Here is a 25,224-nt window from a genome sequence, read left to right as displayed (position 1 = left end):
GCTCGTAAGAAAGAATGAAACTTCAGAGGAAGAAAGGCTTCGCCTTTAGCTTACTTTGATACCGAATGTTATACATGAAAATAATTTTATTATCTACACTGAAATCAATAAATGGTTGATTTTATAGGGGGTGTTTTGTTGATGGATTTAAAAATGAAGGAACATAATGATAATAAAAAATAATATTTAGATTATGCTTTGGAAATGATAATTTAAGAATATTTTTTAAATTTATGGGAATTAATCAAATTTATATAACTAGATGAGTTTTATTTTTATTTCCATTCTCATTCTATTTTATCATCAAATTCATATCATAGTCATTTTAACTATTAAATCATGACAAATATTAGAGTGATCGATTCAATCTTACAATTTTTTTTTCCGAGCAATCAAATCAAAGTAAATTAGAAAGCGCATGTAACCAGTGGTCTATAAATTTAATATTTTTAAACCAATCATACATAACAAAAATTATTCGTTAATTTATAAAAATTAAAATTAAGATTTCATCTTTAAATATTTAAGACATTGAGAAAGTTGCTAGGGAAATGGACAAATTCGAAGGTTAGACTTTGCATCCAGCATTAATTAATTGGGCGAAGTGGACACAAAAGCAACGCACAGACAATTACTTGGTCGATACACAATTTTACAAAAGGCACAATTAAATTAACCAATCAAATGCCTAGAGGGTGATAATCTATTTTTATTATATCAAAATATTATTTTTTTTTAATTTATGAAAATTATTTTATATTGAATAAAAAATTAAAATTCGTAGGGATATATAATCATAATTACTATACAATTGTATCTATTATAATATTATTATATTAACTGTTACATTTTGTATCAATCATCCGGTGAACTTCTAATTTTTCCCCATAATAAATCCTTCTCTTGCGCCGGTATAGTTGACCCGAAAAACATCGGCAAACATCACGCACAGATCGATCCTTTCCAACTTTCCTTGCGTTAAGTCGATCCTAGACATGTGCAGGCAGGTCCTGTGCAGGATCGAATTAAGCTAAGTAAAGTTCGAAAGGATCGGTATGCGCGTAATGTTTGTCGATGGTTTCCTAGTCAACTATACCGGCGCCATAGAAGGATTTATTACGGGGGGAAAAAAATAAAAGTTCACAGGATGACAACGATTTTTAAAAATAATAAAAAAAATAAAAGAATACCCTATTAAATATTGTATATCAAACAAATATCTCTAATTCACAAAGTTGCAGCTGATATAAATTGAAGACCAATAAATAATCATTTTATTTAATACAATAAATAACGATTCTAAACTTTTTTTTAGTGTATATATATTAAAAAAATATAGCCATTTTAATAGGAATTATAATAATATTTATTTAATCATTACCTAAATACAAATACTAATTATCCAACAATGAATAAATTAAAAGTTTAATTATTATAGTCAAATTTTTTTCAATATTCTGTAATTTATTTCCTTGTTTGGTTTGGTTTGGGAATGGCCTCGCCTTCCTGGACAGACGAAAATATTAAACAAGTACAGATGACTACGTCACTTGACCCCAATGCACGATTAATTATGAAATTATGTGACGCAATTCTACCACCGAACTACGGCCTTGGAGACGGTGGGGGCAAGTAGATATGAAGTTATGCTTCTTATAAATGGACTGAATGGCGCCCGATGACCTCTCATTCCAAGTGCCTCCCTTGTTTTGGTTTCAGTGCAGCCATGCAGGCCCATTTCTTGCTCCTCACCATTTGCGTGTCCTTCTACTTTTTCTGCTCCTCCTCCTCCGCCTTCTATGGGAACGCGGCGAGAATCTACTTCGAACTCTTCGCGATCTTCCTGACCGCTGCGGCACTTTTGTTCCTAGATCTTTGGGCCGTTGATCCCGTGCGCAGGGCGCGTGCCGCCTCTTCGTTGCTGGTGCCTCTCATCCTCGCCTTCGACTCCTGCGGGGTGCTCTTCGACGGCGCCGGCGGCTTGGACCTTTACTTCCACGCCTACCTGCTCTTCCTCGCCAGCGTCACGGCCGTGTTCGCTCGCGTATGCGTTGCCGAGGGCCGCGCCGGCTCCGCCCCCGTTGCCAGTACCGCCGCGCTGTTCGTTTTCCTCTTCCTCAAACTCGGAGCAGTGGTTGTCTTTTCATGTTACTCCTCCGAAAGGATCGACGGCGGCGATGCCGACTTGCCACAATTCGTTCTACTCGCCGCCGGCGCAATGTTCACGGTGGCGTACCTGTGACTGCGAGCCTTGAAATCGTAAGCTCGATATATTCCTCTTAATAAAAAATAAAAAATCGCTACTTTACGGCCCTTAGTACAGTTGTTACTTGTTAGGTAATGGTGTGATATGTAAGTGATATACCGTGGCATGCTGTTTGTGCGCCTTTCCTCTTGTGTGTGCCTCTCTTAATAGAAAGGGTTTTATATTTCGCGCAATATAGATTAATCCCTTCTTTAAATCCGCTCATTCGTTGAAGCTATTTTTAATCATTGACACTGGCAAATTTTGTGTGCCTTCCTCCGAAGCACCACCGTCGCTGACCAGCCGCTATAGCACCGCGGCCGGCCGACCGTCCGCCGGAGCCACTAGCCTATGCATTTAATTAAATAAATAAATTTGTAAAAATACAACATGAAAATTAGAACCCATGATCTTGCGATTAAATAAACAATCAATTAGCCAGAAACATCCCACACACCAGATCCAAACCCTAGCCGGGGCCCCGCCTCCGATCGACGATGGAGGCGGCCTCTCTCTCCGCCGATCCCGCCCTGGAGCCCTCCCGCGCCTGCTCCTTCATCAAGTGGATCGTGACCGCGCCGGCCGACGAGCTCGTTGGCCGGAAAGTCGTCGTGGGTGGGTGGGGTCAAGACGGGGCGAGAGCAGGGAAAGTGTTCTTTTGCATTTCTCGAGCCGAACGACGGTTCCTGCCTCGTGAACCTCCAGGTGATCGTCGACGCGGCTGTGTTCCCACTGTCGCAGCTCGTGCCAGCGGCACCTCCGTCATGGTCGAGGGCGAGCTCAAAAATCCGCCTGAGGGTGCCAAGCAGAGCGTCGATCTCAGGGTGGAGAAGGTGCTCGAGGTCGGCCCTGTGGATCCGGCTAAGTATCCGATCGCGGCTTACTCTCGACTTCCTTCGCGACTTCGTTCTCCTCCTTGCCCGCACCGACACGGTAGTAAAAAATTCGTCGTCTTTTCTTCGTCATATGCTTTGAAGTTCATATTCAGAGTATGGAAATTACTTGAGCGCATAGATTCTAACTCATGTTTTTGCATGTTTTCGTTATCATCGTATTCGGCCGAAGGCACCATTTTTTTTTTCTTTCTCACGAACCCTATTTCCTTTGATATCGTTTGATAATGTTTTAGTTTATTCTTTACTGACTAGAGAATCTCGCTATTCTTGTTCTTTTTTTGCCCTAAACCTGTTTCGGATATCTGCAATTGCTCGAATTCGAGATGAGTTGCTTATGCAACCCATACGTTCTTCAGTAAAAATGGATTTCGTTACATACACACTCCTATAATCACCACAAGTGATTGTGACGGAGCTGGCGAGATGTTCCAGGTTACCACTCTTTAGTGATGCTGAAAAATTGGAGAAAGAGTTGCAAAAGAATATCCTCTACCATCTGAATCTGCTGTTGAAGTTGCTGAGCTTATTATCAAGGAGAAAGGAGAGGTTGTCTCGCTACTGAAAGAACCAAAAGCTAGCAAGGATGAGATTGTTGCTTCCATAGCTGAACTCAACAAATCAAAGGAAAATGTGTCGAAGCTTGAAGAAAGGTTTAATTTGAAGCCTGGGCTTCCTCAGAAGGATGGAAAGATTGACTATGCACGTTATCCGGGCGGCTTCAGGTTGACACATATGCTTTCTCCCTTGGTAATGTCTACACCTTTGGGCCAACTTTTTGAGCAGAACATTCCCACACATCATGGCATTTGGCTGAATTTGAATGGTTGAGCCAGAGATAGCATTTGCTAATCTAGAGGTTCTATATTGCTTATTCTATTATTCTAGTTATTCCCTCGTTGTTATCTTAACAGGATGATATGAACTATGCTGAGAACTATGTAAAATTTCTTTGTCAATGGTTACTTGAAAATTGTTGGGCAGACATGGAATTTATGGTCAAAAACTATGATAAAACAGATATAGAACATTTGAAGCTTGTTTCATCTATGCACCAAGGCTGTGCAACTTCTATCTGATTTGACGGACAGGTAGTTTGATAACAAGGTAGAGTGGGGAGTTGATCTAGCCTTTGAGCATGACAGGTACGAGTAAAGTTTCTGCGAAGCATATTTATTTTATTTTGTCTTGGAAATTTCAGGGTTTAAGTGGGTGATGATCTTTTGGATTATTCAGGTATTTGACAGAGGTGATCTTCAAGAAACCTGTAATTGTATATAACTATCCAAAAGGTATTAAAGCATTTTATATGAGGCTCAATAATGACCTAAAGACACTAGTAGCTATGGACGTGCTTGTGCCCGAGGCATGGCATTTGACTGGTTGTATATGGCGGGGGTGAAATTTTCTTCTGATGTCTTGTTGCATCCATCTATATGATTCAAGTTCTACTTTCTTCTTGATTTGTGTTATTGTTTAGTTCTGAAAGTTCAACTACTGCAATCTTGTTCTACAGTCTTTAAAATTCTTGTTTGTAGGTTGGTGAGCTGATTAAAGGAAGCCAAAGAGAGGAATGTTTATACATTCTCGTAAAAAGGTACAAATAATTAGTGTGAAGTTATGAGGCTCATGTTTTTCCTTTTTTCGCTTCAATGACCAAATGAGAGAGCGGCTCAGGCTGATGAACTAGTGTGACACTGTTTGAAGAGAGAGAATACCCAAACTAGAGTACATGAGTTGTTCCCCAAGCTGGCCTCAGATCGTCAAATTTTCTAGTCAGGCTCCAATTGGGTGGGATTAAACCCAGTAGAACACAAGTTCAAGTTGCTAGGGAGGATGGATTTACCTTGGTAGATCTTTTACCTGACCTTTTATACTTCTTGCAAAAAGCAGGATAAGGCTGCGTACAATGGATCCTTCCCCGGGATCCCGCATGGCAGGAGCTTCGTGCACTAGACTATTTTTTTTAGATAGTAAGGTCAGAGTGGTATTTTCTTAAGGTGGCCAATTTCAGGCCTTGTTGGGGATATAATGATGAATGACGCTCATCCTTGTTTGGCCTGAGCATTGTGACCCTCTGCATTTGATATGTTAACTGTGGAGCATACCTGAGGTTGTGAATGCCTTTGGCTGGAATAGGTTTCCTTCAGCAGAAGTGATAGTCAATTACACACTCCTTTATGAAAGCTTGAAGTGTTTGGACCATTTGGCCACCCTGAAGGAAGGTTCATGTGCTGTCATTTTCTTTCTAACTGAGAAGTTGTGGTCAGGTGCCCGGTTGCTTAAATCTAAGATGTGCTGCATGTGCATCTAATTTTTTTTTTCCTCCTCATCATGTCCTAAAGAAACCAAGTTAAAATATGCTCGGAATTAGTGTTATTCATGTTCTGAACATACTTTTTTAGCTATGACCGAATTAGTGTTATTTCGTTTGATAATGTTTTAATTTCTTCTTTACTGACTAGAGCATGTCGTTATTCTTGTTATTTTTCCCCTAAACTTGTTGCAGATATCTGCAATTGCTCAAATTCGAGATGAGTTGGCTTATGCAACCCATACGGTCTTCAGGAAAAATGGATTTCGTTACATACATACTCCTATAACCAGCACAAGTGATTGTGAAGGAGCTGGTGAGATGTTCCAGGTTACCACACTCTTTAGTGATGCTGAAAAATTGGAGAAAGAGTTGCAAAAGAATCCTCTACCATCTGACTCTGATGTTGAAGTTGCTGAGCTTATTGTCAAGGAGAAACGAGATTGTCTCGCTACTGGAAGAATCAAAAGCTAGCAAGGATGAGATTGTTGCTTCCATAGCTGTACTCAACAAAGCAAAGGAAAATCTCGCTACTTGAAGAAGGTTTAATTTGAAGCCTGGGCTTCCTCATAAGGATGGAAAGATTGACTATGCACGAGACTTTTTTGGACGCCAAGCTTTTCTTACAGTATCACGTTAGCTTCAGGTTGAGACGTATGCTTGTGCCCTCGGTAATGTCTACACATTTGGGCTAACTTTTCGAGCAGAACATTCCCACACATCACGGCATTTGGCTGAGTTTTGGATGGTTGAGCCAGAAATAGCATTTGCTAATCTAGAGGGACTATATTGCTTATTCTGTTATTCTAGCAATATGAGAATGGCATTGATGCAGCCTAGTACAAGTTAGTAGCGTTGTTTGCTTTCTTCATGGTGACTAAACAAAAAGGAATATTTTTTGAGGTGGATACGATAAGGTGGGATCCGATAAGGTTAGATAGTTAAAAGTAAAGGAGATGTGACAATCAAGGACAGTCAGAAGTTAAGAGAACGTGATGGTTAGAAGTCAAGGGGGTGTGACAGTCAGAAATTAACAGTTAGGAAAAAGAGGGAGTTACACTGCCTCATGTCATCAGTCGCACAATTCCTGATCAAGCACAAGTAGGGCAGGTCCCGAGATCTGAGATGTAAGAGGCGCCCTGGATTAGTTCCTGACTGCCCCCGACTGCCCCCGACTGATTGAACCTGCCTAATTCGGGCCGTGTGAGCAAGCCGGGTAATTTCACTAAAACAACTCCCGGTCGGTCTAAAGCGATCAAGGCGTGAAGGAGGGCTCCCTCGCCACAGCCTTAGATACAGATAACAGATAAGGCCCAAGCGGGTCGCCACAGCTCAGGCTCTTCATCAAGACTCAAGTCAGGTGGAATTTCTGAACAGTTATCCCGACTGTTCGTAGCTAAACTCGGGTGGGATGGAAAGTGCTAAGCGACAAACAATGTCAGAGAATCGTAATCTCCTGTCAGAGAATAATTGCTATGTATCAGGGAATATTCTAGTGGTCTGCTATCACTGCGAATGGAATCTTCCTTTCACCAATAGAAAGCTATCATATATCCTCTTTTACCCGACATGTCCTGACACCCGACATTCTTTGAAAACATACAGGCTCTGAAGGTATGCAACATCATATAAAAAGGGAGGTCCTCTCCCTTAGCCAGGACATGTCGGGTAAAAGGTACGTACACATATATTCACACTCATCTTTTATAGTTCTTTTTTCCATTGTATACTGTTATTCTGGGAAAAAGTACTTGACTTGAGTGTCGGAGGTATCTGCGTCAGGGACTTTTTCCCTACTTTTTGGTCTTTAATGCTTTGTGTGCTTGTCTGAGTGTGCGTAGTGTCGGAGTATTGCCGGTTTTGTCACCACTGTCCTTGAGTTCCACATGGAGGTCTGTTTTTCCGGTGCGCATACGCTAGGTGTGTCAAAAGTCGTCTCTCCGTCAACACCAGCGACATCTTCGTTGACCTTCGTTTAACTCAATTTCAGACAGGATCAATTTGACGCCATTTATGGGAATCTCCTTCACTTGTTTTGGAACGTGACGATGGAGGATACTGACAAGATCAACGTCAGCATGATAGTAGGAGAGTACAAGCTGCTCAAGGAAGCCAAGAGTGAGCAGCTTTCGAAAGGCACACCACCGCTTCACAACTGCGCAAGATGCTTGTAGTATCAAAAGACCAAACCCATGCTTCGGACACGGGGTCTAAGAGGAAGCAGCCTGAGGATTTTCTCCAAGTCTTTTATCGCGACCCCTGCCCGGAGTATTATAACAAGAAGGGGCAGCACCAATCCTCCACGATCGAAAGTTCCCTGTCCAGAGATTCGAAGAAGGTGAAGGCCATAGTTGTTAGGGAGGAGTCAAGGGAGTTGCCCGAGGAGTTGCAAGTGCCCTTCTTGTTGGTTAATCCTAGGAAAACGTACCGGTTTCACCGTACAAAAACTTTTGTACAAGTGTCGAACCTTTCCTTAAATAACATATTGTGTTCTTTAGAAATTAAATTAGGAATTACAGACGGAACTTAACATCATTGATTCCAAATTTAACTTATCTGTTCTTAATGGTTTAGATTTGAATCGCAAGCGGAACTTAACACTATTGATTCAAATCTACCTAAGTTATTAATTCCATTAAATATTAATTTCCAAAATTGGCTTCCAGGACTGCATGGCGAGGCACGTAGCTTTCTTGAATATGGGAGCAACCACCACCGCCTAAGCAAAATCTTTTAAGGAAAGCTAATATTTAATTTTCTTAAATAACTCTAGGTTAATAAAAAAAAACAATCGAATCACAAATTCGAAAAAGAAGAAAACACAAATTCGAAAAACTAGATCTAATTGCATCTTGTATTTAGAATTCATACAAAGAAAATAACTAGTATGATGCAGAAGAAAACTATTAGTTATACCTTTTCTTTGTAAGCTAATAACCTCGAGATCTTCTGTCATATTCCTCGCCTCACCTTGGACGTCGTGTGGGCAATGATTCTCCAAGATGAACACCATCCAAAAGCTTCCTCTTCTTCTTCTAAAATCCGGCCACCACCACCATCAAGGAGAAAAGAGCAAAAGGGAAAAAAGAAAGGAGAAAAGAGCAAAAGGGAAAAGAGAAAGGAGAGAGGGGTCGGCTACTTGAGGTTCTCCAAGCAAGAGAATAAGAATTGTGTCACATGAAGCCCCCTCACCCCTTCTTTTATATTACTTGCCCAAAGCAAATAAGAAAAAACTTTTTACAAAAAATAAAATCATCCAAGAGTTTTTCCTTTTCCCTTTTAATTTTTCCTTTTCTTTCCTCTTGATTGAATCAATCATCAAATTTGATTTTGTGATGATTTAATTTATTTTATTATGGCCGGCCACTTGCTTGGGCACCAAGCAAGGTGGCCGACCACCTCATCAAGAGAAATAAGGAAATATATTTTTTAAAATTTTACAAGAAGAAATCTTCTTATAAAATTTACAAGCTCTCTTTCCTAAAGTAGAGTTAAAAAAGGAAAGTTCTAAAAATTAAAATCATGTTTTAAAATTTAAAACTTCTCTTATAATTTTTTTTTTTAACATGATGATAGAAAATTTTAATTTTAAAACTTATCTTCCTTTTTTTTTTTCTTAAACCATGAGGATGGTTAAAAAAGAAAAGTTTTAAAATTTTTAAAACTCTCTATTAAAACATGTGGCCTAATTTAAATAAGGAAAGTTTAAAAATTAAAATATCTCTTTTAAAACTTATAGTTTTCTACAAAGAGAAGATTTTAAAAATTCAAAATAACCCTCCCTTTTTGATTTATTGTGGCCGACCCCTTCATGCTTGGTCATCTAGCAAAGGGTCGGCCCCTATAGAAGATAATGTGGTCGGCCCTTGCTTGGTCACCAAGCATTGGACCGGCCCACTTCTTGGACACCAAGAAGAGTCTTACATTTGGATGGACTTGAGGTTATAATGAGACTACGACAAGGACCTAGAGGAGAAATTGGTTTTGACCTTCCGATGAGCTTGAGTATCCCGTGCTCGTCCCGAACACACAACTCAAGTTCATCGATAATAACTCATTCCACTAGAAAGTTATTACCGCACTACCACATAAATCCCAAATTACATTATGGACTCCGAAAAATTCCAGAAAAATTCTAAAAATTCTGGAAAATTCCATTAAGACTATTCCTCTATTTAACCTTATTATTTAATTATTATTTTTATTGTCGTATTTTACACACTATATAGGTTAGATTTATAATTTCTTTTATAAATCTATCCTAAAATTTTGAGACCAAGTTTATAAACAACAATAGTATAGAGAGGATTTTAAAAAAGTGAGGCTTTTAAAAGGAGTAAGGTTTTTATCTTTTATCATAGCAGTGATATAACAGAGTATAAACCTCTTTAACATGTTTACGACTGTGAATACCCTCAGCAATAAACTATAAACAACAAACATGTGCCATGCTGGCAGACAAATAATATATAAAAATTAATTGATTCAAAATAATTAAAATACAAGATTCTAAAGTTCTTTAAAATAATATTTGCATGATTTTTTTTTCAAATGAGATATGCAATTAAGGTTGTATTTGGTTAGACATAATGTAATTTAACTTATAATATCATTATATTTATAATGTAATGTAATGTAATGTAATCTTGATTATATTACTATGTTTAGTAATGTAATATATCTAATATTTGATTACAAGGATGATTATATTCTTTTGTATAGTGTCTAATATTTTTTATAAAAAATATAATTCATATTATTATAAAATAATAAAAATATCCCGTGACCTTTGCCAGAGGCGATGGCGGCCGCTGCATCTCTGTCGGAGGCGATGGACAGTGGCTGGCAGGGTGGTTGATGGTGCTCGGCAGCGGCGGTCGACGGTTGTTGTCAGTGGCCAACGGCGGTGGCCAACGATGCTCAGAGGTGGTGGCCGACGACGATGGCTGACGGCGGCGCCCGGAGGAGCAGGCAGCAGCGGCGCTCAAAGGCAATGCCCAACGGCGAAAGCGACGTCGGTGACCGGTTGATATCGAAAATGAACTAGGGATATATTTGACATCTAAATTTTAGTTAAACGATGACCTCGTAATGTAATCGAATTACATGGTGTTGGCATTGTAATCCAGATTATAAAACTTTATTAACTTTTGTAATCCAGATTACATTATATTACAATTTAAAAATTGTACTAATAAAGTAATCAATATTGTAATGTAATTTTGATTATATTACAAGACAGATTATATCCTACCAAATATAGCCTAAGAAATATTGGGCTTTTAGGCTGCCCATCACGAGTGCTTCTCGATTTTCTTTAACGGTCAGTAGAAAACTTCTATAGAGTCGGATCGATCGTCTCAGGTTCAAAGATACCTGATTGGTTAATCATTTAAAATAATATTTATATCTGTCCAATTAATTAAAGGGTAGCATATTTGTTATAACAGAGTAAGGGAACAATTCTTGACTGATGCATATTCTCGAAAAAAAACTCCTTCCACCTCAACTATAAATTAACCTCATAATTTACTTCCTTTCAAATAATCTGAGGACTTATTTCAAAGGATGTTTTAGTTAAACATAATCACATGTTTTGTTACCATTTAAAATAATATTTCTTCTTTAATATTGGTGTTCCAGTTAGGGATGATAATGAGTCGAGTTCGGATCGGATTATATTAAATATGTGAATGGAGAAGAGGTGAAAGAAGAGAGAAGCTCTATTGTGAATGAGACTTTAGTCTCACATTAGGAGCTTCAATGCTTGTTGGTTGATTTATATTGATTCACATACATTGAGGATATGAACAAATGCATGGGGAGAGACTCTCTCTCACGCGTGGGTACACAAGGGGGATGCAAATCCAAGGCCCGGATTGTACTAAACCATGTTGACTCGTGTGTAGGCACGACCTGCGCGCGTCGAATGCCGGACTGATCGGGGTAAAATTCGTCCAAGTGGAACAACCAACTTACAGAATCTAAACGTTCAAGTAATAATGAGTGAAACAGTAGACATTTCACTGCTCCACTAGTAATGGTCATTAATCGACCATTAACGCTATCGTTGATCTGAGCTCTTATATAAGGAGGCTGCGATCACAAGCAGAAAAGACACACGGAGTGAAGCAAGCAAAAGCTATTCACCTCATTCCCGGCCTCGGTCAGTTTTCCCGGTCGGTCTCTTTGTCCGCCCGATCGATCTGTCTGCTCGCCCGGTCGACCAATTTGTTTGCCCGACTTGTCTGCTCGCCAGATCTATCTACTCGCTCGGTCTGCCTTTCGCCAGATCTGTCAAAACTGCTCTGTCAAGATCTGCTATGTCGCTCTGCACCAGTCCCTGCTGGCAGCTTGAGATCATCCACTTAGGTCATCTTTATTATAAGTTGAATTTAAATTCTATGTAATTTTAAAATTTAGTTAACTCCTTAAAATCTCTAACAATAGATTGTATTCTCTAATAGATTCTATATTCTCCATTTTTATATCTATCATATATATAGAATATCCAATTAATATACATATATATTATAGGATCGAATATCTTATACTGGTAATTATCTTTTTTATATATATATACCTGCGAAGAGCATGTGCCAATTCCCGCGGTGCTGGACATGCAAAGCAAGCATTTGGACGGCCTAATGCAAATGAAATATTGATTGACAATAAGATTCCACTCCGTGATGTCATGTTTACTTCGTTGGACGGATTTGAAAATAAAAACAAAAATCAAGCGATTTTTTTTAAAAACACTAAAACAATGTACCTTCTTAAGAAAAATGAACCTCCTTAAGAAACACTAAAACAATGTTCCTTCTTCTTCGGTTAAAAACATTAAAAATAAAAATAAAGAAATTTTAAAAATTTTGGAATTTCGAAAGTGGACCTCTTTAATTGAGTGACACGAACGGGAGATTCCAACGCGAATATTATTCTGGTGGGTGAAATCATTGACTCGCTAGACTTTACCTCCGGCATTAATTGAGCGTTAGACTTTGCTTCAATTCATTAATCGGCCGAAATGGACACAAAACCAACTTATACACAATAACTTGGCCAAGACAATTAAATTAATGAGTGCATAATTTTACCAAAGGCACAATTAAATTAACCAATCAAATGCCTCAGACTCGCAATTCTACCAAAGGTACGATTAAATTAACCAATCAAATGAGTCATAGGTTTGACAATCTATTTTTATTATATTAAAATTGTTTTAATCCACCAAAATCATTTTAAAACAGTTAATTGCAACTGCTACGTGATTATACCTACTATAGTATTCCCCATGCTATGACATCCAATTTTGATTATCATCTACATATCTATCGTTTAATCTCTAATTATGATAAATTTATAAACATTTTTCCTTTGTATAGGGCGCATAACCAATAGATAATGATCGATCATCTTAGGATGGTTAATGAAGATAATTAAATTTATTATTATTATTATTATTTATTTAAAAGACAACATCATTGGAAACGCGTCGGTATAGTGGCCAGGGAAACATGACAAACATTATGCAAATACTCAGACTCTATACATAAAGAAATGAAGACCAATAAAAAAAATCAATTTATTTAATACAACAAATAACGAGTCTAAACTTCTTTAGTAAATATATATTGTTTAAAAAATAATAAATAAATTCATTTTAATAGGAATTACAATTATTTATTCGTTATGTAAATAAATATACTAATTACCACCTGAGCCACTAGACTATGTATTTAATTAAATAAAATAAAAAATTTATATCATACCGGACATTAGATATAAGGGAGCGTTTGATTTAGGGGAATAGGAGTGGGGAATGAGAATGTAAATGATTGATTGTCATTGTTAATATTTGGATTATATGAATAGGAATGCAAATAAGGGAATAAATCCTTGAAATTGGGTAATAACTCATTCCCATGTACCTCCCCTTCAATGAGTCATTACCCTATTTTCATCAATCAAAATATTCCCTTATTCCAAAAATACCCTTAAGCTAAACTAAAATTTTCTCCTTTAATATCAAATATCAAAATATATTTATTTATTTTTTCTTTCATATCACTTCTATCTCCTTGTTCTCTCTCATCATATTTTCTCTCTCATCATTTTATCACACACTTTCTCTCTCCTATCACACTCTCTTTCCTTTTTTCTCATTACACTTTCTCTTTCATCATATTTTCTCTCTCCTCAATCTCTTCCATTGTACTCTCTTCCTTCTTTTTTTCTCATCATACTTTCTCTCTCCTCAATCTCTCCCATCACACTCCCTTTACTCTTTTTTTCTCATTACACTTTCGCTCTCATCACACTTTCTCTCTCCTCAATCTCTCTTGTCACACTCTCTCTTTTTTTTCCTCAACACACTTTCTCTCTCATCATGTTTTCTCTCTCCTCAATCTCTCACATCACACGCAATGTTCTCTTTTTTAATCACACTTTATCTCTCACCATACTTTCTCTCTCCTCAATCTCTCTCTCCTCATTTTTTCTCATTACATTTTTTCTCTCTTCATCCTCTCCCATCGTACTTTCTCTCACATCATATTTTCTCTCTCATCTTCTCTCATCATGCTCTCTCCTATCACACTCTTTTCTCATTTTCTCTCATCACACTTTCTCTCTCTTCATTCTTTCACATCACACTTTCTCTCTCTTCATTCTTTCTCATCGCACTTTCTTTCTCATCATACTTTCTCTCTCATCATTCTCTTTTATCATATTTTTCTCTCACATTCATCTTTCTCTCATATATAATTTTTTCTCTTATTTTTCTTTAAGGATAAAAAAGGAAATTTTGATTTATTCTGATAGAAAATATATAACTAACCAAACATTACTTTTAAGAGTGATATTCATGCTCATACTTATTCTCATTCCACAATACAATGATTCTCATTCCGATTTCTATTCCTAACAAAGAACCAAACGCCCTCTAAATTTTTCTTGGTTAGAGGGTTAAAAGCCATATATAGGCATTGAATTTGGCATTTGAGAATCTAGCCAAAAGATAAACAAATTCAAAAACTATAAAAGGTATATCGCATTGAATTGAGAATTGACCGACGAAATTCAACGGACAATTGAGGTTGACATTCGATTCGATTCTGCCCCCCGGACACTACCGCTTCCACCAGTCCGGATCCTCTGGACCAAATAATCCTGGACCACTCCGGACCACAAAAAATCGTACAAAAGGGTCTTGTTGGTGCGGTTTGCACTAACGATTTAACCCAGGTTTTGATGAATGACAAATCAGGTTAAGTTAGCTTTGTTGTTGTCTAAACACTCTGATCGAGTGTGCAGGAAAAGTCCAGACAGGTCGACGGTCTGATCAGATGCCTGGCACGAAGCCCAGCTAGGTCGACGGGCTGACCGGATAGCTGGCGAGAAGTCCAAGCGGGTCGACGGGCTGACCGGACGCTTGGCGAGAAGTCCAGCTAGGTCGACGGGCTGACCGGATAGCTGGTGAGAAGTCCAGACGGGTCGAAGGGCTGACCGGACGTCTGGCAGGTAAGTAAGGTAAGTCACTGGAGGGGAGTGACTGTGAGGACGCATTCCCGGGAAGGGAACATTAGGCGTCGATCCGGCTTATATCCATTTCGGATATCTAAGTCGAGATCGTGACTAGATTCCGATCTCAGAAAGACGGAATCTAGGTCATACTCTGTTTTGCTAAGTCATACTTCTAAACTCATAAACTGTGCTAACACTTTATTTCGCAGGATCTATTTGTCTCGGACTAACCTTGTTTTGCAGGAAAGTTGTTCGCTAGAAAAAGGTGGTCAGGGCGCCCGGAGGGGATCCGGACGCCCGGGAGGCACCTGGGCGCCCTGGAGGCAAAAATTATCCTGACCGCGCGTCGCCACTTGGAGCTCGTTGGTTGGACTTGCCACGTCTCACCAGGGCGCCCCGAGCTTCATATAAAAGATGGGGCGGAGGCAGAGATCAGAACCAACTCAGAACTCTTAGACTGCTTGCTCACTGCTCTGCGCTCCTGCGACGCTAACGAAGATCCGACAATACGCTCTTTTCCTCATCTTTAATTCTTGTCGGTATTTGTTTTATTTTCATTAGCATTTCTGTACTTTAAATTGTAATAATATTCGAACTGCTAGTGATTTTCCAACGAAAGTACTCAAGGAGTACGGACCTTCGAGTAGGAGTCGTCACAGGCTCCGAATGAAGTAAAAAAACATCGTGTTCATCTGTCTAAGCTGTTTGATTTCCGCTGCGCTTAACTCTTTTATACTCATTGTTTTTCGAATCGATATTCACCCCCCCCTCTATCGACGTTTCACGATCCAACAAGTGGTATCAGAGCAGGTACCGCTCTGATTTGGTGCAACCACCAATCAGACAGGGGGTGAAAATATTTTTTCTTCTTTTGCTTTACGCTTAATTCTAAGTTGATATTATTATTAATTTAGAAACTTTTCTTCTCGTTGCAATTAAATCTAAATTGGTGCAACACCAATTTAGATACAGCTATAATTTTTTTCCGCACTACTAATCCAAGACTAAGTCTTGGAATATTTTTTTTTGTTGTTTACTTGTGTGCAGAATGTCTCAACTAGAAGGCTTCAGCACAGTACGTCCTCCCCGTACGTCCTCCCCTATTCAACGGGGATGACTTCTCCTACTGGAAGAAAAGAATGGAAGTATACCTAAAGACGGATTACGATCAATGGTTTAGTGTTATAAAGGCCTACCGAGCTCCAACCGACAACTCCGGAAATCCACTAGACACGGAACAGTGGGCTCCGGACATGAGGAAAAAGGCATCGACAGAAAACAAAGCAATCAACACGCTACATTGCGGCCTAACAGGAGAAGAGCTGAATCGCGTCGGACCACATCAGAATGATAAAGAATTGTGGGACAAACTGATCGAGTTGCACGAAGGAACAAGCGACGCGAAGGTAACAAAAAGAGACCTACTTTTAAATAAAATATTTAATATAAAAATGCAGGAAGGGGAAACGGCAAGTCAACTGCATGCAAGAATCAAGGACGTCCTCAATGGACTCCACGCGATAGGCCACCAGATGGAAAACAGAGATTTAATAAGGTACGCACTAAATGCTTTTCCTCGTAATAGCTTGTGGGCATCAATCGTAGATGCCTACAAAATTTTGAAAAATTTATCTAAGTTAAAATTAGATGAGCTTTTTTGTGAGTTAGAATTACATGAACAAACTAATGCTAGAGCCGAGAAAGGTATTGCTTTATTTGTAGGCTCATCCAAAGAAAAGAAGAACAAGCCTGAACCTGAAGAAGATTCTGATCAAGATACCGAAGACGAAGAACACCTGGTGAACCTAGTAAGAAAAATGTTCACCAGGAGAAAAAGAAGCTTCAAAAGATCAGTTCTCCCTCGGAACAAAAGAACGTGACGTGCTTCGGATGCAACAAAAAGGGGCACTACAAGAACGAATGCCCAAGACTGAAGTTCGACAAACCGAAGCCAACCAAAAAGAAGGCCCTCAAAGCAACGTGGGACGACTCCTCAGACGAATCGGAGGCAGAAGAGTAGAAACACCAGAGCCATCTCGCGCTGATGGCCCGCGAAGCTGAAACGGAAGACAAGTCGGAAGATGAAGACGGGTCTGAACCCGAATCAAGCCACGAGTCTGGACTCGTTTCCGAAGGCCCGGATGAGGTACATTCTAATTTAAATAAAAAGTTTTTTAAAATTATTTCCTGCTTAAATAGTAAGTTAATTAAAATAGAAAATGAAAATAAATCACTCCTTGAGGAAAATCAAGGCCTCAAGGAACAAATAAAAAATTTAAATCCAACTCAAGATCTAATACTTGAAGAGAATTCATCATTAAAATTAGAAATTAATAACTTAAAAGAAATACTAGAGAAATTCACTACAAGATCAAAAAATTTAGACTTAATCCTGAACAATCAAAAAGAATGTTATAATAAAACCGGACTTGGATACAAGTCGAACTCAAATAAAACCTTAAAGTCATTAATAACCCAATACAAATCAACTAATCAAGCTTGGGTTCCGAAAGCGTGTTTGACCATGCAAGTAGGAATCAATCAATATTACATACCTAAAGAAAAAATATATTATATAAACTTGAATAAACTAAATCAAAAATCAAAACACAAATCAAAGAAATCAAAATTTAAAAATATTAAAACTCAACAAAATATAAATTATCACCAAGTTAATTATAACTATAAAAGGAATCGACACAAACCTAAAACGAAAATTTAAAGGCCAATAATTCAAGGGGAGGCTCCAGAATAGCTGGCACCTCCAAAACTAACTTACCCGATAGGGTAACCTAAACAAACTAACCCGGCAGGATAATTAGGATTAGTTAAAAAAAGACCAAGTTTAACGTGAATCATGGTACTGGTGAAGTTTTTGGATGATAGTACGTTAGGGAAGCTTGGGCATCGCATGTCTAGAAAGATATGGTTTCGATCTGTGCATTTGGCCAAGTAGAACTGACCGAAGCTACCCTTAAATGAATCCTAACTAGTTAGACCAAGGTTTAGTACTAAGCTCCGTGGATAGGACTATTCGGAAAACCTCGAAAGGTTGGTTACTTCTAATGACGTCCATGTGACTCACCAAGCTTAGAAGTTTATCCGAAGAATGTCTGTTTATAGAGACCAAAGCTAAACTTGAATCTAACACAAGTTAAACCAAAACTCCATAATTAAAAATCCAATCCATCTCACAAAATTATAGGATTCCATGACTGAAAACTTAGATCGGGTGAGATGACTAAGGATCAAAATCAAATTAAATTAAATTTCAAATTAAATAAATTAATCAAATTTCAAATTAAGTTAATTAAATTAAATTTCAAATTAAATTAATCAAATTAAATTTTGAACTGAATTAGTTAAGTTAAATTTTGAACTAATCAAATTTCGAATTAAATAACTAAAATGAATTACGATTAATTTACTTTTAATTTTAAAACCAAATTAACCTCAAAAACTATTTTAAAAATTATTTTAAATTAACTTTAAAAACTATTTTAAAAATTATTAAATTAACTTTAAAAACTATTTTAAAAACTATTAAATTAACTTTAAAAAATTAAATTAACTTTAAAAACTATTAAATTAACTTTAAAAACTATTTTAAAAATTATTAAATTAACTTTAAAAGTTATTTTAAAAAATTAAATTAAACTAAAAAAAAAAAATCATTTAAAGGGTCAAAAACCAGGGGCGGGCGCCCCTAGTATTCCCTTCGGGGGCGCCCGGGAGGGGATCCAGGCGCCCCGCCCGAAATCAACCCCAGGCGCCCGGAGTTCCCTATAAATAGGGGGCAGCAGGCGCCCCCAACACTTGCCCCAAATCGTTTCACTCTTACCAAGGTTCTATCCGAACCTTAGTGCGAGAGTGTTCTAAAATTAAATTTTCTTGCGGTGAAGACACCGCCGCGACTCAACCGAGGTCATCAGTTCTATATTTTACGATGGCTCCTCGGTAAATCCTTTTTCCTTGTCTAAAAATTCTTTAAATTTGTCTTGATATTTTCATTTAGAATATCTCTTTGATATAACAGTAGGAAACGAATAAATACTGGTGCTAGGCCCTCTAACGCTAGTACTGACCCTAGGTTTCCCACAAATGAACTTAGAGTTAGGTTTGAGTCAACCATTTATATGGTCATTAGGACTAAATGCATAGATAGATCATTCTTTTTAGTTTCTTGTGCTCCTGTTATGGAGGTTATAAACCACTATAACCTACGAAACCTTGTTGAATGTACTAGTCCAGTAAACATAAGTCTATGTGCTGAATTTTATAACAACTTAGTGAAAGTAGACGACCTTACCTACACTACTAGGGCAGCAGGTACTGATATCACGTTATCCCCTACATCGATCCGGGAGTTTTTAGGGTTACGTCCATCCACTTGTCCCTTTTTGTGCTATCCTCCCGGGGATCTACCATTCAGAGATCTCTACTCACATATCACTCTTGATACGATTTATTCGTATTTTTTTGGGGGAGAGCGAGATCCCACTGTGACCCAGTTTAGGTCGGTAAAACTTCGAGTCCAGGACTACGCTCTTTATAGGGTCTTAGTCTTTTGCACTTTACCACTGACTACTCGGGGCATCGCTGTGATGCGCCCATTCCATTCATTTTTACTCTATGCCCTGAGTCATAGGTTAGATATTGACATCAGCCTACATATCTTCTCCACTATTATCTACTCGGCTGGATACGTGACTAATAGACGAGTCCACATGCCGTTCTGTCACATTCTGACAGCATATATGTCCTCGTTGCACATTGATGTCACTAGAGGAGACATTCGCTATATGACTGAGTTTGACGTCATAACAGCTAGGAACTTCTCTCTAGCTAGTATCCACATAGATGAGGGCGACGGTACTATGTCTTGGCAGAGGGGGGCACGGCACCAGCACGACCCAGGCACGCAGGGGGAGGCCGAGCAGGATGAGTTCATGCTTGCACTGTTTCCGGAGGAGGCCGTTCCACCTCCACCACCAGCTCGAGCACCACGTCACGCACCACGCACTCTAGCCGACCGCATGATTGGACTAGAGAGAGCCATGGCGAGTCTCCAGCAGGAGAACTCTGACTTTCAGCGTGACATGCGGCGAGAGGTCTCCGAGAGGCAGACTCGACACACTGAGCTGATGACACTACTCCGCTCCTTGGGATCTGGACCACCCCCTTCCTCATCTCAGTAGCTCTAGTTGTGACACTTCAGTTATCTACATCACTTGTAGAATGCTTATTGATCTATCTAGTGTTCTTTCTGATATGGATTGATTATGTTCGATCTTAATAGACTAGGAGTTTCAAATTTCAAAAATATTTTCAAAAATGGTTATTCTCAAATTATAGGTTAAAACATATTTCGTTTTCAAAACTTTCCTATTTTTAGACTTTTAAATGAATTTTTAGCCTTAGACTAGGTTAAAATCCTTAGAAAACATGTACCCATAGGACTAGTTTTGAGCATCTCACCAAAACCCTAGGCTTACCTTGCTTGTGTTTGACGAACATAGAAAGGGGTGAGATGCATAGGCCACTTGCCTAAGACTTAAGATACTTATTTCAGTGCATCGACATAAGTCTGAGCGTTAAATACAAAATATACATTAATCAAGTTAAGATTGACCTTAACTTGACTAACCAAGTGAAAGCTGCTATCTTCTGATAAGTCAGTCAATAACAAACTGGTTAGACATTTGAATTAATGTCAGGTTCAGGGGGAGAGATAAAACTACTTCAGTTTTTCAAATTAAAAATTTAAATTATTTTTGACTCAACTTGATTAAAAATATGCAAATTCTTTTTTGAAAAAATTATTTCTGAAAAAGAATTTTACAAAATTATTTTGAAAACTCCTTTGTCTACTTTGAATATTTTAAAACCATGTTTGCAAACTAACTCTTATACAATCAAGTTGTTTTGGGTTTCATTTTTTATTGAAAATTGATTTTGATTATTAGATTTAACTTAGTTTTGAAAATTAAAAATCTACTTCTCAAAATTTGATTGTACTTAATTTGAAAATTAAATTTTGCAAAAATTAGTTTTAAAAAATTGCTCTGTTATTGAAAATTGTGGAAATGAGATTTTTTTTCAAAAACTTAAGTTTACAAATTAAATCTTTTACAAACTTAGTGTTGAAAAATAAATTTCAATCAGTTTTGAAATATAATCTTTTTCAAACTCAGTTTTGGAATTTTTGAAAACTTATTTGAAAAGCATTACAAAAACTTGTGTTGAAAAATTTAAAATTTGATCTTGAAATTTAGAACTTATACACTTGTGTGTGAGATTTTGTCTAAACTTAGCTATTTTTCTAAAAGCTAATGCTTTAAACAAGTTTTCAAAAGTTTAAACTCCCCCAGATTATCTTGACGTTTTTTTTGTCTAAAGTCTATGCTTAGTTAATCCATGCTTATTTTTGATGAATGCCAAAGGGGGAGGGTTAGGTGGTTAAGTTAGCTGAACCAAACTGAAAATACAAACTAACTTAAAAACCACATTAAATGCATGTTGTTTATGCATATGTTTACACTAACTTAATCAGGTTGTCATTCCATCAAAAAGAGGGAGATTGTTGGTGTGGTTTGCATTAACGATTTAACCCAGGTTTTGATGAATGACAAATCAGGTTAAGTTAGCTTGTTGTTGTCTAAACACTCTGATCGAGTGTGCAGGAAAAGTCCAGACAGGTCGACGGGCTGATCAGATGTCTGGCACGAAGCCCAGCTAGGTCGACGGGCTGACCGGATAGCTGGCGAGAAGTCCAAGCGGGTCGACGGGCTGACCGGACGCTTGGCGAGAAGTCCAGCTAGGTCGACGGGCTGACCGGATAGTTGGCGAGAAGTCCAGACGGGTCGAAGGGCTGACCGGACGTCTGGCAGGTAAGTAAGGTAAGTCACTGGAGGGGAGTGACTGCGAGGACGCGTTCCCGGGAAGGGAACATTAGGCGTCGATCCTGCTTAGATCCATTTCGGATATCTAAGTCGAGATCATGACTAGATTCCGGTCTCAGAAAGATGAAATCTAGGTCATACTCTGTTTTGCTAAGTCATACTTCTAAACTCATAAACTGTGCTAACACTTTATTTCGCAGGATCTATTTGTCTCGGACTAACCTTGTTTTGCAGGAAAGTTGTTCGCTGGAAAAAGGTGGTCCGGGCGCCCGGAGGTCCGGGCGCCCGGGAGGCACCCTGGCGCCTTGGAGGCAAAAATTATCCTGACCGCGCGTCGCCACTTGGAGCTCGCTGGTTGGACTTGCCACGTCTCACCAGGGCGCCTGGAAGGGATCCAGGGCGCCCCGAGCTTCATATAAAAGATGGGGCGGAGGCAGAGATCAGAACCAACTCAGAACTCTTAGACTACTTGCTCTACTGTTCTGCGCTCCTGCGACGCTAACGAAGATCCGACAATACGCTCTTTTCCTCGTCCTTAATTCTTGTCGGTATTTGTTTTATTTTCATTAGCATTTCTGTACTTTAAATTGTAATAATATTCGAACTGCTAGTGATTGCCCAACGAAAGTACTCAAGGAGTACGTGCCTTCGAGTAGGAGTCGTCACAAGCTCCGAACGAAGTAAAAAAACATCGTGTTCATCTGTCTAAGCTATTTTATTTCCGCTGCGCTTAACTCTTTTATACTCGTTGTTTTTCGAATCGATATTCACCCCCCCTCTATCGACGTTTCACGATCCAACAGGTCTCACGTGCACAATGCGTGCACGCAGAAACCTCTCTCACGACAGAAACCCCAGCCCTAACTCTCGTGATCCTCTCCGTCGGTGATCTCATACCTCTCACGTAGAAGACGAAAACTCCCAAGCCGTTACTCTCACGATCCTCCACCTCTCACGCCGAAGACGAAGACTCCACCCTTGACCGGAGTTTCTGCGTGCACTTTCAAAGCCCTAACCCCTCCAACGCCCCCGACAGTCTCCATCGTCCCCGACGGCCTCCAGCCACCGCAACATCCCACTTTTGGTTTCTGCATGCCCGCGGAAACGCGCCCAAACGCAGAGGAAGGCGCCCACGAGTCCCGACCTCCGGCGACGCCTAGCCCTACTCTCACCGGCGACGGCCCATGCTCTTTAAGTGAGGATTTAGGAGTTCAACTGTTGGTTCTAGCAAGATAGAGTTTTCCTTTAATTCCTTCCTATTTAAATGTTTGAGTTCCGGATTTACAACAGCATGATCACCTTTCCTGTTGATTTGTTTCCAATATCTTTTTAAAACAAATTTTTTGTTTAATTTGTTTCATTTGTAAGTTGCTAACTGAGTTGTAGAATTTGTGTAATTTACCTTACTTTCAACAAGTTCTTGGCATCATTCATACCCTTAGGATTAGGTTGGCTTGTGCTAAAAACCTTCTCCGCCTGATTGCAAGGTGAATTGTGTTAAAAATTACTTGACTAGCAAAAAGATCAGTGAATTTCTACAAGACATACTTCTTTAATAAGTATCTTGGAAATAGAGCATCTCAATATCACCAGTGTTCTTGCCGATGCCATCCTGGGGTGCTTGTATAGGTTTCTTCGTTTGATTTTTCATGATTCCTCTACCTTTTCCTGCTCCTGGAATTGCTCTGCCACGGCCTGAAGGTTTACCGAGGACATGCAGTTCTTTTGTGGCTGTTTTTTTTTATTTTGCCCTAAATTGAATTTTTTTTTTTAAAGGATCAAAGTAATTATCATGGAGGATGAATCTATAAGTTGTCGTCGGTTGAATTTTGAAGGAAATGAAGATAGACAAGAAGGTGACTTTGATTATATTGATGAAGGTAATAAGAATCATATTGGGATTGTATTGAGCTTCATTATATTAAATTTCTTTTTTTAGCCATCTTGCTTTGTTTGTTTGATTGTATAGGCTTGAACGTTGAAACAGATTTGGATATACCACAATTGGGATTGGAATTTGAAACAGAAGAAGATGCATATCAATTTTATTTGACATATGCTAAAAAGGTTGGGTTTGGTATAAGGAGAGGTAGAATCCACAAGGATGAATCGGGTAAATTACTTGATAGGGTTTTTTTTTTGTGTGCCCAAGGTAAAAGAGGAAAAGACAAACGAGATCTTTATGTCAAAGCAAGTCGTGATGAAACAAGGTTTGGTTGTGAGGCTAAAATGAAGATTTGTAATCGAAAAAAAAAACAAGTTTACTGTGGTGCAGTTTGTTAAAGAGCATAATCATTATCTCTCAAGTCCAAGCAAAACACACCTCTATAGAAGTCATAGGAATATTTCTTCTTCTGCAGCGATACAAATTGAGATGGTAAGTGATGTGGGAATCCCCCCAAAAGCATCTCATGATCTTATGGTGAGGCAAGTAGGTGGGAGGGAGAATTTAGGATTTATTCCCGAAGATTATAAAAACTACTTGCGATCCAAAAGAACAATAAATATGAGAGTTGGGGATACAGGGGGTGTATTGGAATATCTGCAGAAAATGCAGTTTGATGATCCTAATTTTTTTTATGCTATCCAAGTTGATGAAGATGATTTGATTACTAATATTTTTTGGTCTGATGCTAAGATGAGAGCTGATTATGCTAATTTGGAGATGTTGTTTGCTTTGACACAACCTACATGAAGGTCGGCCAATTGCATTGTTTGTAGGTGTTAATCATCATAAACAATCCATACTTTTTGGTGCTGCTTTATTATATTAATGAAACTAGTTTGACTTTTGAGTGGTTATTTGATACATTAACTAGAGCTATGGGTGAGAAAAACCCAACTACTATTCTTATAGATCAAAGATGCAGCAATGGCAAAGGCGTTAGCTTCTAGATAGCCTGAAACACATCATCGTTTGTGCATTTGGCATATTTATCAAAATGCTGTCATACATTTGAGTGGAGTTTTTTCTAACTTTAGAGACTTTACTAAAGATTTTGCCTCATGTATATATGATTTTGATGAAGAGGAAGATTTTATTTTAGCATGGAACATAATGTTAGCCAAGTATGCACTTGAAGACAATGATTGGTTGAGGCGTATGTACAACATCAAGGAAAAATGGGCTTTAGTATATGGATGACAAATGTTTTGTGCAGATATGACTACAACCCAAAGAAGTGAGAGCATGAATAGTATTGTGAAAAAGTATGTCACTTATAAACACAAGTTTTTAGACTTCTTCAGTCACTTCCAAAGACTCCTTGATGATCGTCGATACGAGGAATTAAAAGATGATTTCAAATCTAATACAACTGTTCCCTATTTAATGTTTCCTATTGA

General features: G+C 38.5%; 1 pseudogene; it reads left to right on the top strand.

Moving 5' to 3' along the window:
* The first annotated feature begins 2,497 nt into the window (after window positions 1–2,497).
* LOC122040834 lies at window positions 2,498–4,670 on the top strand (annotated as a pseudogene).
* Window positions 4,671–25,224: the final 20,554 nt, after the last annotated feature.

Source organism: Zingiber officinale, chromosome 1B, assembly GCF_018446385.1.
Source record: "Zingiber officinale cultivar Zhangliang chromosome 1B, Zo_v1.1, whole genome shotgun sequence".
In the NCBI taxonomy this organism is placed as follows: Eukaryota; Viridiplantae; Streptophyta; class Magnoliopsida; order Zingiberales; family Zingiberaceae; genus Zingiber; species Zingiber officinale.
The sequence above is the reverse complement of the archived record's forward strand: the minus strand, read 5'-3'. Positions and strand labels throughout refer to the sequence as shown.